General features: G+C 28.3%; 1 long non-coding RNA gene across 1 annotated transcript in view; it reads left to right on the top strand.

Moving 5' to 3' along the window:
- LOC139424980 (uncharacterized) overlaps positions 1 to 13,918 on the top strand; it is a 197,917-nt gene extending 183,999 nt beyond the window's left edge. The window contains exon 3 of the long non-coding RNA XR_011636128.1: positions 13,870 to 13,918. This is a non-coding gene — a long non-coding RNA (uncharacterized lncRNA). The remainder of the gene's footprint in view (positions 1 to 13,869) is intronic.
- The last annotated feature ends 504 nt before the right edge of the window (positions 13,919 to 14,422 follow it).

Genomic DNA, 14,422 nt, shown 5'->3' with positions numbered 1-14,422 from the left:
GCAATAACTAAAAATTTATTTTTAAAATAATATGTGGTTTTAATCATTGAACTAAATCTTTTTTAAACTTCGAGGTTTATTCAAAACAATTTTTTTTATTTGTACTCAACCAAAAGCAAAGTTATGAACGTTTGGCAACAATAATTGAGGTAAACAATTTAAAAAATAATCGAATGGCAAAATAACGATTTTTTTTTAACTATGCAGTTTAATACTGATTCATTTAAATTCGACTTCGATTTTTATTAGATTCAGATGCTCTTATTTTGGAAAAAGTATTTAAATTATCCTCTGTCAGCATAGATAAGGCTTTCCGAAAATTCAAGTAAATTAAACTGACAGGGATTTTAAGAAAATTTTGAATTGCGGTTCGTACTTTACTAAGAATTTATTTTTATTTTTAATTTAATCCAAGTTTTCGCATTTATTGACGTAAAAGGTATATTTAAGCTATTTAAAACATTTACTTTAAGCAATAGATAAAGAAGTATAATACATGATTTCTTAAATAGAATATTTATAATTTAGGTATGTTTTAAGTTGAGATTATTATTTAAGTTACGTCTTTTATACAGAAAAAAATTGTCTGGCTTCTTGTTAGTTAAACTAGATATTTAAGTCATAAATAGAATAAATAACAAACAAAATCTGCAATTCATCTCCAAAACTGTTATGGTAGGCGCTTTGAAAATTTTAGAAATATACCTCAATAAATTGTATATTATATATAGTAGAGCATTTATTTATTTATTTATTTATTTTTGGAAGTTCTAAATTTTAAGTCAATAAAAAGTTACTAATGTAGTCACATATTTACCAGAAAATGTTTTATCTAAGTTGAAAACTATTTATTCGTATGAAATTCTGTTACAAAAAAACTGCATTTTGAAAAATTACAAAATATATACAGAAAAATATTGAATAAATCATCACATTAAAAGCTTTTAAATAATTTTGGTATATTTTTAAAATTTTATTTACCTTACGTAATTTCGTAATAAAATAGTTGGAAATAAGTAATAAAAATACTTTTTCTTAACTTTTTCATTAAATAATTTGATACAAAACGCCTACAAAAACTATAGTTTAATTTCGTTTTTTTTTACATTAATTATAACTAAAATAGTGTATTTTTATTATATTGAGAAGCATTAAATTGATCATAAGCTTTAAACTAACGACAATCTCTTATAAAAGAATAGCCTCTCTGCTTGCAATTCAAACATCTCAAATCAATATGCAATTGTTTACCATAGAAGTTAACACATTCTTTAGATGATGTCTTGGTGTGTTTAATTTAACAGCTCTATAACTACACATGCGTGATATTTATGCACATAACTTAAAAAGAAGCGGAATTTTAACGAAGCAGGAATTAAGAAACTAAACATTTTTTGAAGTGGAAGAATTATTTTGCACTTCAAAAGTTATTTATTTTTTATCGTCTATGTGTTATTTATTTTGGAAATGATTTAGTAAATTTCTATTCAAATGCAACATAGCATAACTTCAGTTGTTATTATTTCTTCTTATGCTAGAGATATATAAATAAATATTATTTTAAGCACTATACCTCCTATTATTCAAGATTCTTCCTATAAAATTATTGTTTTAAATGGTTTCTAATTTGAATAATAAATTTTTCTTAAAACCCTATTAAAAAATAAAATAAGTTTATAAAATTAAAATTTTGTTTTTATTAGGTTTTATCGTGGAATTAACATTGTTGATATTTCTAATAACTTAAAAGAGAAAAATTATTTGTATAGTAATAAATTATTATTTTCAAACTTTACCTTACTTTGGAATTATAGAATCTGTTTAAATATTAACTGGTATATAATTATAAATAAATTTATTTATTGGTTATTTTATTCACAAAAACTATTATATTTATTAAATAATTTCATGCTTTTAGTTTAAAATACATAATTGGACTGTTAGAATTCTCATTTCAAAATTACGGTAAAATAAGCAGCTTCAGTCGGTCCGTCCATCGAATTAGCCATAAAGTTAACTATAAAGAACATTTTTTACCTTTACTGTTTTGAAGCCATTTACAACTAGTATGGTTAAAAAATCATGAATACAAAACTGTAATGTTTCTTAACGATTTGCAACAAGCATGAAAATACTAGATTTTTTATGAGGTGTCCATCTAAGCATGAATGAGAGCATCATATTCTAATAATCCAGGATCACAAATTAAGTGGTGCAGTGCAATGGAAACTCTTCAAGTTTTCAAGGGATAGTGAAAAAATCACTTGGTGCCGAGTCTAAACTGCAGAACTGGTTCTGGCACTGTCATGCTGTAACTAAACTCCAGTCATCAGGTGACCAAGTCACTTCTTCTGAGCTGCATGCTTGAATTTAGTCAAGGTCACACCGATTTCACAGTCGGTATGCTGATCAACTGCTTAAAATTATTTAAACTGTCTCTGTATTTAGCACACTGCAACATTACCAATGCTGTTGTTTCTGTTTAACGAGCATGGCATATCTTGAGTCAGTACGCATGCGCGTTTCAATGCACGAAACCATCGATTAGTTATAGCGATTACTTAATTACTTGATTAGAACTTTTGTCTCCGATAAACACTTGTGTTTTAAAACTTCAAATACTATTGTTTGAGCCGCGATGGATCAGGGGATAGAGCGTTGGCATTCGAATAAGGCGAACCGGGTTCGAATCTCAGTCGATACAAATTCCGCATCCAGCTTGCACTGACCACAGTCCTGACGTTAAATATCCTCAATGGTAGGCGGATCGTGGGTTAGAGTCCCCTTGCCGCCAGACTAACCGTGGGAGGTTCTCGTAGTCTTCCTCTCCATGTAACGCAAATGCGGGTTAGCTCCTTCAGAAAGTCCTCCACCGAGGCAAATTTCGCCCAATACTCGATCCAGGAGTTCCCTTGTCTTCTGGATTGGGTTCAAAATTACAAGGCTACGGAGTTGAACATTAGTAGTCTTAAACCCATAAAATTGGGTCGGCTGTTCAACGACGGTTATAAAATTATTATAAAATACTATTGTTTAAAACATTTATAGGCACGATTCTTTTTTAGACGAAACATCTGAATCCTTTAATGCATAATGCATAAAAATTTTGTTATCATCTTATTTTTTATTACAGTAATAAAATAACTTTTGAATTTTATATTCCAACAGTTGAATTTTATATGCATATTAAGTTGGTTGGACCAGCAACTTTAATTTTAAATTCTCCCTCCAAGGTCCTTATCAGTATTCAGTAATTATATTAATTAGTGTAGTTCTAGAAAAGTATAATAATAATTAGAAAAAAAACAACAGATATACGTTTACTATAATGTTCTATTAAATTGTTCACCTCAAATGAAACACAATACAGTTTCTTTGGGTAAGTACATATTAATTTGTAAAAGAAATAGTTAAAAAAGTAATTTAAATTTAGAAGCTGTCAACCCTTTTTTTGTAATATAGAAAATGCTAACAGGTGGACCATTAATTTGCACACATTTCTGGCAGTTAGAATGCGTAGTTTTATTTTATATATCAAACCTCATATTTATTAAAATTAAACATATTTAAAATATTCTTTAATTTGTATTTTTATAAAAACATTCTTTCTAAAAATGTACTATTTCTTTGAAATAAAAAGTCAATAATTGTCTCTGTTTCCCTTAACGTTATTTATTATAAAGTCAAAACTTCCAAACATTCACTTTAAAATGATATTTGTGGATTGTTTTGCAATATTATTAAAAATTATTTCTAATGTATAGCATTAATTTGATAACGTATAATCCCTACTTAATACAATTTCGAAAAATGAAACATAAGTATAAAATCGGTAATTAGCATTATAAATCAGTTAATTTCTTGATAAAAAAAAGCATTTCTAATAATGAAAAAGAATAAACCTAAATAAATCTGTTTAAATTTACCCAAATATTTTAATTTTCTAAAAAAATCTTGATTGTGTTATTATACTTAAATATATCCCTTTAACTGTGATTAATTAGTTAAAAAATACTATTTTCTACTATAAATACTATTTTCTACTTTTATATTACTATAAGTTTTATGAAAGGTATTCACTAATGAGTAACACAGTTCTGCGAAGGGGCCAGAATAACCTGGTTCGAAGGGCGTTGGACCCTTGTCCAAGAGGTCAGGAGTTTGATACCCACCTGCTGAGAACTGCCAGTGTAGTAAATGATGACTGGTGCGCGTTAAATCAGTTGGGTCACAAAGTCCTCCATGTTCCCATAACAAATCAATACCTCTGGGGGTACTGAATTGGATATTGATCGTTCTCCGGTTCAGGTCAAAATTAAGATCTGTGGGTTATTGAACGGATGTATGAATGGGTTCACTCTTTAAAATGGGCTGTGACGTGTGCGTTGCTGAAATCACATTCTTTTCCATGCACGGCGTCACTGAAAAGCAAGAAACGCACCCACTGCTTTAATTCGCTTGGTTTCACCAAACAGGTTTGTAATGCAAGTGGAATTAGAAAAAACAAAAACAATTCTGAGCAATGCAACACTCACATAAAATCGATAATTAACATAGTATAATAAAATTCTTGACGAAATTCAGTATTTGTAATTAATTTAATCGATAAATTGCATTGAAACAACTCAAAATTTCTTAACTTTTTTAAGTTATCCTGAAAATTTGGTTATATCGTTATGCTTATATCCTTTTAAATATGATTTTTATTAACAATTCAAGAACGGGGAGCTCTTAACTCCAAAGTTAAATTTTTTTAATGCGTTATAGTTCTATCAAATACCCTAATACAATTTAACCGATTGTTTTTAATTATTCTAATTTTTCAACCCTTTTTCCAATCTTAACACCTTAACTAGTTTTAAACAAAATATTAACCAACTTGTTTCTTTCTCTTTAAAATTGTGTAAATTTAGCATTTACAATAATAAATATTATCTATGTATAAATAAAAATACTTAAACTCTTTTAAATTTTGGATTTTTCTAAAACTTTTTTGGTTTGTATATTTTTAATCACTATTAAAAGCTATATTGATTTCAGTGTTTAATCCCACCTAGTCAAGAGTTATTTATTGGAACTCATACTGATTTCCTGATAACTTAAACATCGTTTCATTATTATATTTATATCAAACGTCTTCGTCAAAGTCAAAAAGTGACTCAAACAATTGTGCATCAAATTATGGATTCATTGACATTTAAAAAATTATATATATAGTAAATATGTGTTTAAATGAGAAATCTAATTTAATAATTTTAGATAACCAGGGACCTTGGGAATAAGAAATAATCCTTGCCTACATTTTTTACTAGCAGCTTTCTTGAAAATCGATGTTGTTGTATTGTTAAATAAGACTTTTATATTTCAACATTATTGCTATATGATTAAATGAGACTAAATAAAACTTTTTCTCTTAGAAATCACTATTTTTGTTCCAAAATTTTTACTATCATTAAGCTCTTCTTATGTCGTACGGAATGCGTAAACAATCTTATTACTTTTTATTTATCAGATTATTTAAAAGAAGATAAAGAAATGATTTCCTTAGAGGAATTTTTAATTCTATTATCAATGCTCTAGTACACACCAATTAATATTCCTAATTTTGTTACATTCAAATTTTATTTAAGATTCGTTTGCGAATCATACTGTGTTTATTTCTGGTAAATTCATTTTTTGACAAATCCATAATGCGACATTCTTATGAATGCATTTTTGACAAATCTAATTTTTTATTTTAACTTTAAGATGTATTTTAATAATAAAAAATCAGTTTTTGACAACGTTATCAAGGTATTTTGTGGCTAATACCAGGGAGGATTATGTCTCTAGAACACTCTGCAATTAGCATTATTTTATGGAATCCCTGTTTCTTTTAAGGTACTGTTAAACATATTTTCGACAAACAGCAATTGTATAATTAAGAACAGTAACCGTTTTTTAAATCCGAAATCTTTATTTCGCTGAAGAACTTTGAAGTTTTATTTGATTATAAAACTGTCACATTTAGCTCTAATATATGTAGATCGCCTCATTTGTAAAAATGTCACACGTAGCAATAACTTGAAGAAACTCAAATATGAAGTTGGGAGTCGTAGATATAAATCCTGTTTTATTTCGATTTATATTCATGTAAATTATTAACAAGTTTCAAAATTATTTCATTTTTATCCAAAGTGAAATCTTTATTAAAGTAACAATTCATATCGGTTCCATCATCTCAAAAAATGAGGTTATATTAAAAATGTTTCAAAACCATTTTATCACATTCTTTTATTCCCAAAATTGCATCAGAGTAATCAGAAGAACATATTGAAGAGCATAAGGAAGTTTTGTTATGTTTAGGGAAATGAAAAATGTTTCTAAAATAGAAATTTGATGATATTCTTTGGCTAAGTATTCTGATAAAAATTAAATTTTTTTAGTAAATTTATTTCTGAAATAAGCAGTTGATAATTCAGGAATTGAGTTTATTTATAAAGAGCGAGTTTATTTAAATTACAAACAAAAAGAAATTTAAGTTATATTGAATTATTATCACTATCTAAGATCTGCTAACAGCACTGCAAACAATTCTGGATCAAATTATCGTATAAAGTATCGTCACTTAGGGTGCATCATCCGTAAAATCCATTATTTGGTAATAATATTAATTTAATATAGTAATTATTTTCTAGTTATATTAAAAACATAATAATAGTTTATTATGTTTTTAATTTAACTAGAAAATTTTAACTAGAATACTTATTATTTAATTTTCATAATAAAATAATAATTAATAATACTTCATAATAATAATAAAATAATTAACTCTAGTTACTAATAATAATAATTCATACTTCTTCATAATTGAACTACATAGTTCTAAAATAATACTAAATCTATTAAAATATTTTAAAAAATTTCAATTTTTATTAAAAAAATTTTAAAATGAAAATAATAAAATCTGTAAAAAAAACTACGTAATAGCGTTCTCTATCTTAAATTTGCTTTTACCGTGTTCACTTTCACTTAATGAATAATATATACTTTTTTTCCATTACCAGATAGTAAAATAAAGAATTAATTTCCCATACGAGTATTTCCCAATTATGTTTTTAGGACTTTCATGACATGTGAATATCATAAAGAAATAAACTAATTTTCCTGCAATTTCCGCTTTCGATTGTATGGCATTATTTATAAATTTAGCAAAAACGAATTCAAAATTACTTTAAGATTTCACGAACAAATTCCGACAATAATGAGGTTTTTCCATTTAAATACATTCAAAAGATAGACGACTAAAATATGTGGGTTTTAAATTTCTGTTTCAGCATAAAACAATGTTAAACTAAGGAATAAATTATTGTTTTCCTTTTTCTACAAAGTGGATATTTTTAATGAGGAAATAGTTTTTTTTATTTTTCATTGAATACTTAAAGAACGAGCATTTCCCGGGATTTTAGATAAGTTTTTCTGTTATTTTGAATGTGGAATATCACTTTTTTTCATTTTGGAAATACAAACTTTAAAACAATTTTATAAAACAACTGTCATAAATATCTTTCCTTAACCATTAGCGCTAAAGAAATATTTGAGACTTAGAGTTTTATGGATAAAAAAGAGCGTTATATGTTTTAGATTAAATTTTTTTGTCATATCTTTTATTTCTTAAAAAAATAATAACACGTTATCTGTCATAAGATATCAAGAAACTTTATATATTTTCAAAACAATTATGTGAGAAAAAATGTTAAAAATATTTTTTTGCTAAACTTTATGTAAGACAATTAATGAACGTGAATACATAAATTTGAACCATATTTATATTACACATTTACAGTAAGTTATTATTATTTCTGCATCAAAATACTTTTTTCAGGGCTAAAATACAAACATTGAATACCGTACTGTACAAAAAATATGTAAACTTAAAAATAGAAAAATAAAATCCACGGAAAGAAACATAAGGGTTAGATAATAAACCATTAAAAGCCGCCTACAATAATATTTTGTTCATTTAGAGAAAAGAGTGTGGTCGAAACTACCAGAATAAGGTAAAATTTACCATATTTCTGGTTCAATAGGAAAAGCAAAAAGCTTGGTAATTTTTATTGTAGCTCTTTGGTATTGATTTTGGTAAAATTAACAGTAATATACTGTCTTATAATATGCGAAGAAGCTTGGTAAATGTGTAAAAATTGGTAATTTTATCATGATACCTTTGAGCATGGTGTTAAAACTATTTTTTTTTTTAAATTTACTTTTCAGGTTTGTATCTTTTACGAAATATGTAGTTATAAGAACTTTAATTTTGAAAACCAGAATTTTTGGCGAACCGCTACCATATGAACGGAAAAATTAGCAAATGAATGGTTTAAATTTCGTACATTTTGATTTTATTAACCAGAATTATGATTTTTCTTACATGAAATGTTATTGCCATGCAAAATGGAAATTTTGCTGGAATTTGTTTCACCGTGTACTTAACTACAACAATCTAAAGATGTGTTGTGTTCGTATTAAAATTATTTTATTCTTTAATCTCAATAATAATTTATTAATATATTTTATTGATATCGCAGTTTCTCATGTTAATAACCATTTACAATTCATATCCTTACTATACAATACAGTGGAAAATGTTTTCTCTAAACTGATTTACAGTTAAAAGTTATAAGAAAAAAATATTATTTATTGCTTTTTTTAATAAAAAGAAGGAACTTAAAATTTGAATTTACGTAAGAGGCTGAGCAATAAAAAAGATCTTGATCCAAATCGGGGTAATATATTTCAACAAAGAGTATGAATTTAATAAAATATAGCTTCAAACACGCTTTCTTACAAACATTTTTCTAACCCAATTTATCTCAATGTTATGATTTTGAAATCCCTCTTATAACATATTACATTTTTTCAAAACGAAGTAGCATGAAAAAAATCTAAAAAAAGAAGAAGAAAAATTTAAATTTTATTCATTTTATTCACATTTTTAGGCACATGATTTTTTCATAACTATGAAACAGGAGAAAACATTTTGCTTACGCATGCTAGATTTTATTTAATAAAATATAAATAACTTTTAATATAATGAGAAAACAATATGTTTAGGACAGTGAGCGAATAAAAAAATAAAAAAAACATAACATTTTGAATAAATTTTGAAATATTGATCAGATCTTCAAGCACTAGAACTAAATCCTTTAATCCTTTAAAAGGGTGACAACAAATAAGAATTAATTAATGCGGACGATACTTTAAGTCGAGAAATCAGACATCAAAACATGCTTTCACTAAATAAACATATCTTTTTCTCTACGAATTAGGATTTCTGATCCTCTTAAAATGGGGGATAGCCGCAATCTGGAAAATAATAATCCTAATAGTTTGTGCAGAAAAGCTGTCAAGAGTTTGAAATGTTGATTTAACTTTTTGAGTATTTTGATTTATCTCGAAAACTTTTTAAGCAAACAAAAAACAAAGAAAAATTGCACACACTTATAAAACTCTTTTATCCTAAGATAATTCCAAGCAAAAAATAAATGTTAATAACACATCATTTTTCATACTATTTTTTAGTTTTTGTTTGTAAAACTTTGGTTGTGAAATTTTAAAATCATTTTAAGAATGTAATTTTATATGGCGAAAAACAAAATGCGAACAAATTGAATATTTCCTGAGAAACTGAAATTTAAAAATTCGTATTTTTAAAATTCGAATTCTTAGGAACTATTTGACTGATTATATTCAAATGTTACGTTTCAATTTATAAAATTCCAATCTTTTAAATTATGTAAAAACTTGTTTCCTTTACAATTTCCCTTGCAAACTTGTTTCCTTACAAGTTTTTTGACTGTTATTAAATAAAAAAATAAATGAAAATAATAAACAATTACTAAAATCTATTTTTTTGCTTTATTTTATCTTTGGATATGTGAATTTTACAATTGTGTGCAAAATTTTTTTAAGTAAATTATAAATTATTTTATTTCAACACTACCAGTATAAAGAATGAAATCACTAAAAAAAAGAGGGGGGGGGAAGAGCAAAGAATTTTGAGTCTAAAGGAACTAAAAACTTGTTCAGTATTCCTAGTAAAGTGATCGTAAAAACAGAATGTATACACGAACCATCTGAAAAACTTTTGATTTATTGATTTTATTTTTACGTGCTAGATGGATAAAAAATTATGGTTCGAAAGCTTGATTTTAAGTATCCTAATTAAATATCATTAAAAATTGATAACATTGTAGTAATACACAAACCTAGTTTATCCAAATTATTATTATTTTTTCCTCGATAATTTCAAATTTTTGCTGTCATAGCCGCAATCCAAAAACGTGTGACCCGGTTATTTACTTAGATTATCTGAGTGAATAAAAAGTTTTTTTGCACACACTTGAAAATTACATGCTAAAAAGAAGTTTTATTTAAATATTTTATTGGTTTTGTTTATTTAAATCAATAAAAATCAAAGATTTTTCCGAATCATAAAATTAAAAAAAATTATATTTAAAATTTTGCTATCTCTCGCTTTTGAATCTCTTGCACAATAAAAACTATTCCTTAAAAAGAACAAGTTTAGACCTAAAACCCAATTTAAAATCTCAGTGTACTTTGCTAATTCTTTTCATAGCGATGGGCAGATTTGTTTGAGTATGTCGTATAATCGCGATCAGGCACGAGACGAGTACAAACTGGACTCCCGGACAAAGGAAATAACTTTGTTCGCCTGAAAATCCTTCAATTTTAATGGTGTTGCCACCTTTCAGAGATTTATTGATCGTAAACCTCCTTGCGAATATTATATGCTGAGAATGACACCTTGTGTAAAACGGTAACAACTGCGACCTTCCAGCAGATGCTGGGAAATTTACGAGTCTCTTTTATGTTGTTTTGAAGTTGGGATTACGAACGATAGTAATGTTAATCTACTATGAGCCGAAAAAGGATTATGGTTTCGCATCGTTCGCATGAATATCTAGTTTTAGAAACTTGTAAGTACGTTTGATTTTAGGTTCATAAAGAGCAAAGACGGCACCTGTCAATAAGAGCTGCATGGTTTTTAAGGGAACTATAAAATTCATTTAAGCTAAGAAGTTGAGAAAGTTTACATCCATTCGATATTGTCTTTCTTAAAACATTCATCATAGCGCTTAAAACTATTAGTATTCTTGTTTACTCAGCTGAAAATATTTTTTAAATAAATTTAAGATGCGAATATTTAACTACATAATTAAACACCAACCTGTTTTTGGGATTAATTTATTTGATGTTTATGGATTTGATAGATTTGATGTTATTGTGATTTTTTTACGATTATTGATTTCATTGTTAACGTCATATTAGAGAAATACTTATAAGTAATTGGAGATGACGGGAGGAATTCAGCCTTAGTGATGATCTGAAGACAATTCTGACGTGCATGTGTAATTTATACTGCCACTGATGAAGATTGTTTCACCCACTTTCCTCACCACGCTTCTCAACCGTCCAATAGTACGTAGACTGCCATCCAATAGTACGTAGACACCACTACCATCAGCAGTATGAAGATCATGCCCCTACGCAGATTGCAGGCACTGCCCGGGTGCTCAGCTGGATCCGAGGCATCTCTTCAACTGTATCTGTGTTGCTTCGACCCTCTTCAACATCGACCTCAACTGCTGCCATGACACCCTTTATACCGAAAAAGTCGCAGATGTGGCCAGGACTGTGATGCTCCATGCCTTCGGTCCAATTTGACTTGTACTTTAACTTTTCTGCACTTGTCAAACAGCAACAACAACAGTACGTAGGCTTTTCTGACTCTTGAAAAAGATTTAAAAAATCCTTTCGTATCACATTCATTATTCATTAAAAGTACTCGAATATATGTTTAAAAAAATAATTGGTGCGTTCTTCCGTTCAGGCTTACTTAACAGAACTTGTGACGTTTTGCTTAAACCTTTTTCAGAAAATGCGTCAGGAACGAGTAATTCTCATCCGTAAGAGTACATACTTACAAATACACTCTTACAATGCAATTCTTAAGGAATGAAGAACATATGAAATGGAATAAAAATTTTAAATAGGTAGGTACTTTATTTACGTCACACTAGAGCTGCACAATGGGCTATTGGCGGTGGTCTGAGAAACATTCCTAAGGATGATCCGAAGACATACCACCGCAATTTTCATCCTCTGCAGGAGGATGGTAAACCTGCTTTGGTAGACCGACGACCTGCATGCGAAGTCAAGCACTATATGGTAAAACAATTTAACGAGGACCTATATCGTGCACCCTCGGTCCCTACGCAAGCTGATCAAAGTGGTCACCCACCCGCTTACTGACCGCAGCCAGTGATGCTTGTTCATGAGTACAAGAAATACGTTATAAAGAATCCATACTGAAGTACCTGCGAAATTTCATGTAAGAGGTGAAGAAAAATGTTTAAAAATGGATCCGCATTGCTAAAACAGTACAGTTAGCATCTTAAATTTACAAAATAAAAGATGTCTTCTCGAATTTCTGTTTTATTGTGCGTTATGAGTAAAGAGCATAGAATATACGAAGAGTATATATAAGAGTATAGAAATACGTAACTATGCGGGCAACTGCTCGGTTCGGTACACCATAGTAGAAAAACAACATTCCGGTTGAGCAACATACTCAGATTTAGCAGAGTGTTAATCAGCCTGCTCATACGAAGCAAAGTGACTGTAAGGAGGTACGTCACCTGTGAACCTGTTGTTGGTCAACTCTACATGCATGGTTGGGTACGCTGCTTCCCGCCAACTGCCATTTTATTCTTTCTTTCGATATCAAAATGTGTTAGCAGATTTTTTAATGTATTCTCAAAGAAAAATCTTAATTAAAAGTACAGTACTGTTTATCAATAGTGAAAAAATATAGAACGACCTAACGATTAAAAAAAGAAAAGACTTTCTTCTTCACCCCCCACGCTTCCCCATTCCCAGCATTGTTGCAAAATAAGTTGAAAATATTTTACGGTGAACATGAAATTTTTACATTCGCGATTAAGAGTAAGAACATTATACAGAGTGTTCCACAATGGCCACCCTTGATTTATAGAGTTAAGCCTTTAATGTAAAGCAAAAAAAGTGTGCACATTAGGAATCACCAAATTAATATTTAAGTGAGGAAAAAAACAAAAACTGTATCAAACTGTCTGGTTTTTAAGTCCCCCCCCCCTTCATCTCGAAAATGATTCGCGTTGTTTTGATAAAGTTTGTTTTATCGCCTAAATATTTATTTGCCCTTCATAATGTGTTATTTTCTGTTACACTGAAAAAAATTTGAGATCAAATTAAGGTATAAAGTACCAGCACTTTGAGTATATCATTCGTAAAATTCACTTTGATCTTAAAATTCATTTTTCCGCCATATATTAAACCGATATTTTTACAGTAATGTTTATTTTATTTGAGAGATTCAGTGATTTTACAATACATGTTACTGTAAAAATTACTCAATTACGTATCAGATTTTTGCTCCAGAATACTTACGGGATTTTACGGTAAAAGTACTGACAACTGGAATGCCGGTACTTTTTACCGTGCTTTTTTACCGGTATTTTTTGCCGGCATCGATTTTAAAGTATACTTTATTTCTGATAATATTGTACAGAAATATATTACGGAACACATCGCATTAAAAACGTCATTTTCATGTCCCCGGTGTTCGTAATTTACTTGTTTTAACACTTATACTTATTTAAAGTATTTTTTAGAATTTAATTTAGAATAGAATATAGTTTTTTAGAGTATATTACTCCCTCACAACACTATTAACCATCCTAAATCACTTCAAAACAATGTTTTTAATAAAATCTTTAATGATTCACAACAAAATAGAACAATATTGCAACATGTTTTCATTTTCAGTTCAAAGGATTTTTGTCTGTGGAATCCATTTATATACATCAATTCAGGTAAAACTTTTTTTTTTTTACATTTATCATTCCTACATGGCTTTTATGGAATAAAATAAAATAAAAATTTAATAATTACATTTAAAAAAATTTCTCATTTCAATAGCGTTTTTGCTTTTTCTTCGGCTAATTATTAATTTTCATCCCTACCTACATTGTGTATACTTTTTGGTTTTCATTTTTCATAGTGTTCCTAATAAATACCCATTAAAGACGGTCTTTACAAAACAGCCTATATAAATATGCTATTTCAATGTTACTTGCATGTAATATTGAAAACCAAGAGCTTCTTTTCGGACAAAGCCGTGGGCAGCAATAACGTAGTTTGGGTATCTCTATCCTGATTGGTTGCTGAAACGTGTCATTTGTTTACGCTAACAACAGTTCTTTTTCATTCTATTTCGAGTCAGCCAAGCCCGTCAAGTATCAATTATCTTATGCGTCACATTCTATGTTCTTTCACAAAGATTCATTCACAAACATTTCAATTATTTCAGCAATAGTTA

Source organism: Parasteatoda tepidariorum, chromosome 2, assembly GCF_043381705.1.
Source record: "Parasteatoda tepidariorum isolate YZ-2023 chromosome 2, CAS_Ptep_4.0, whole genome shotgun sequence".
Lineage (NCBI taxonomy): Eukaryota > Metazoa > Arthropoda > Arachnida > Araneae > Theridiidae > Parasteatoda > Parasteatoda tepidariorum.
The sequence above is the reverse complement of the archived record's forward strand: the minus strand, read 5'-3'. Positions and strand labels throughout refer to the sequence as shown.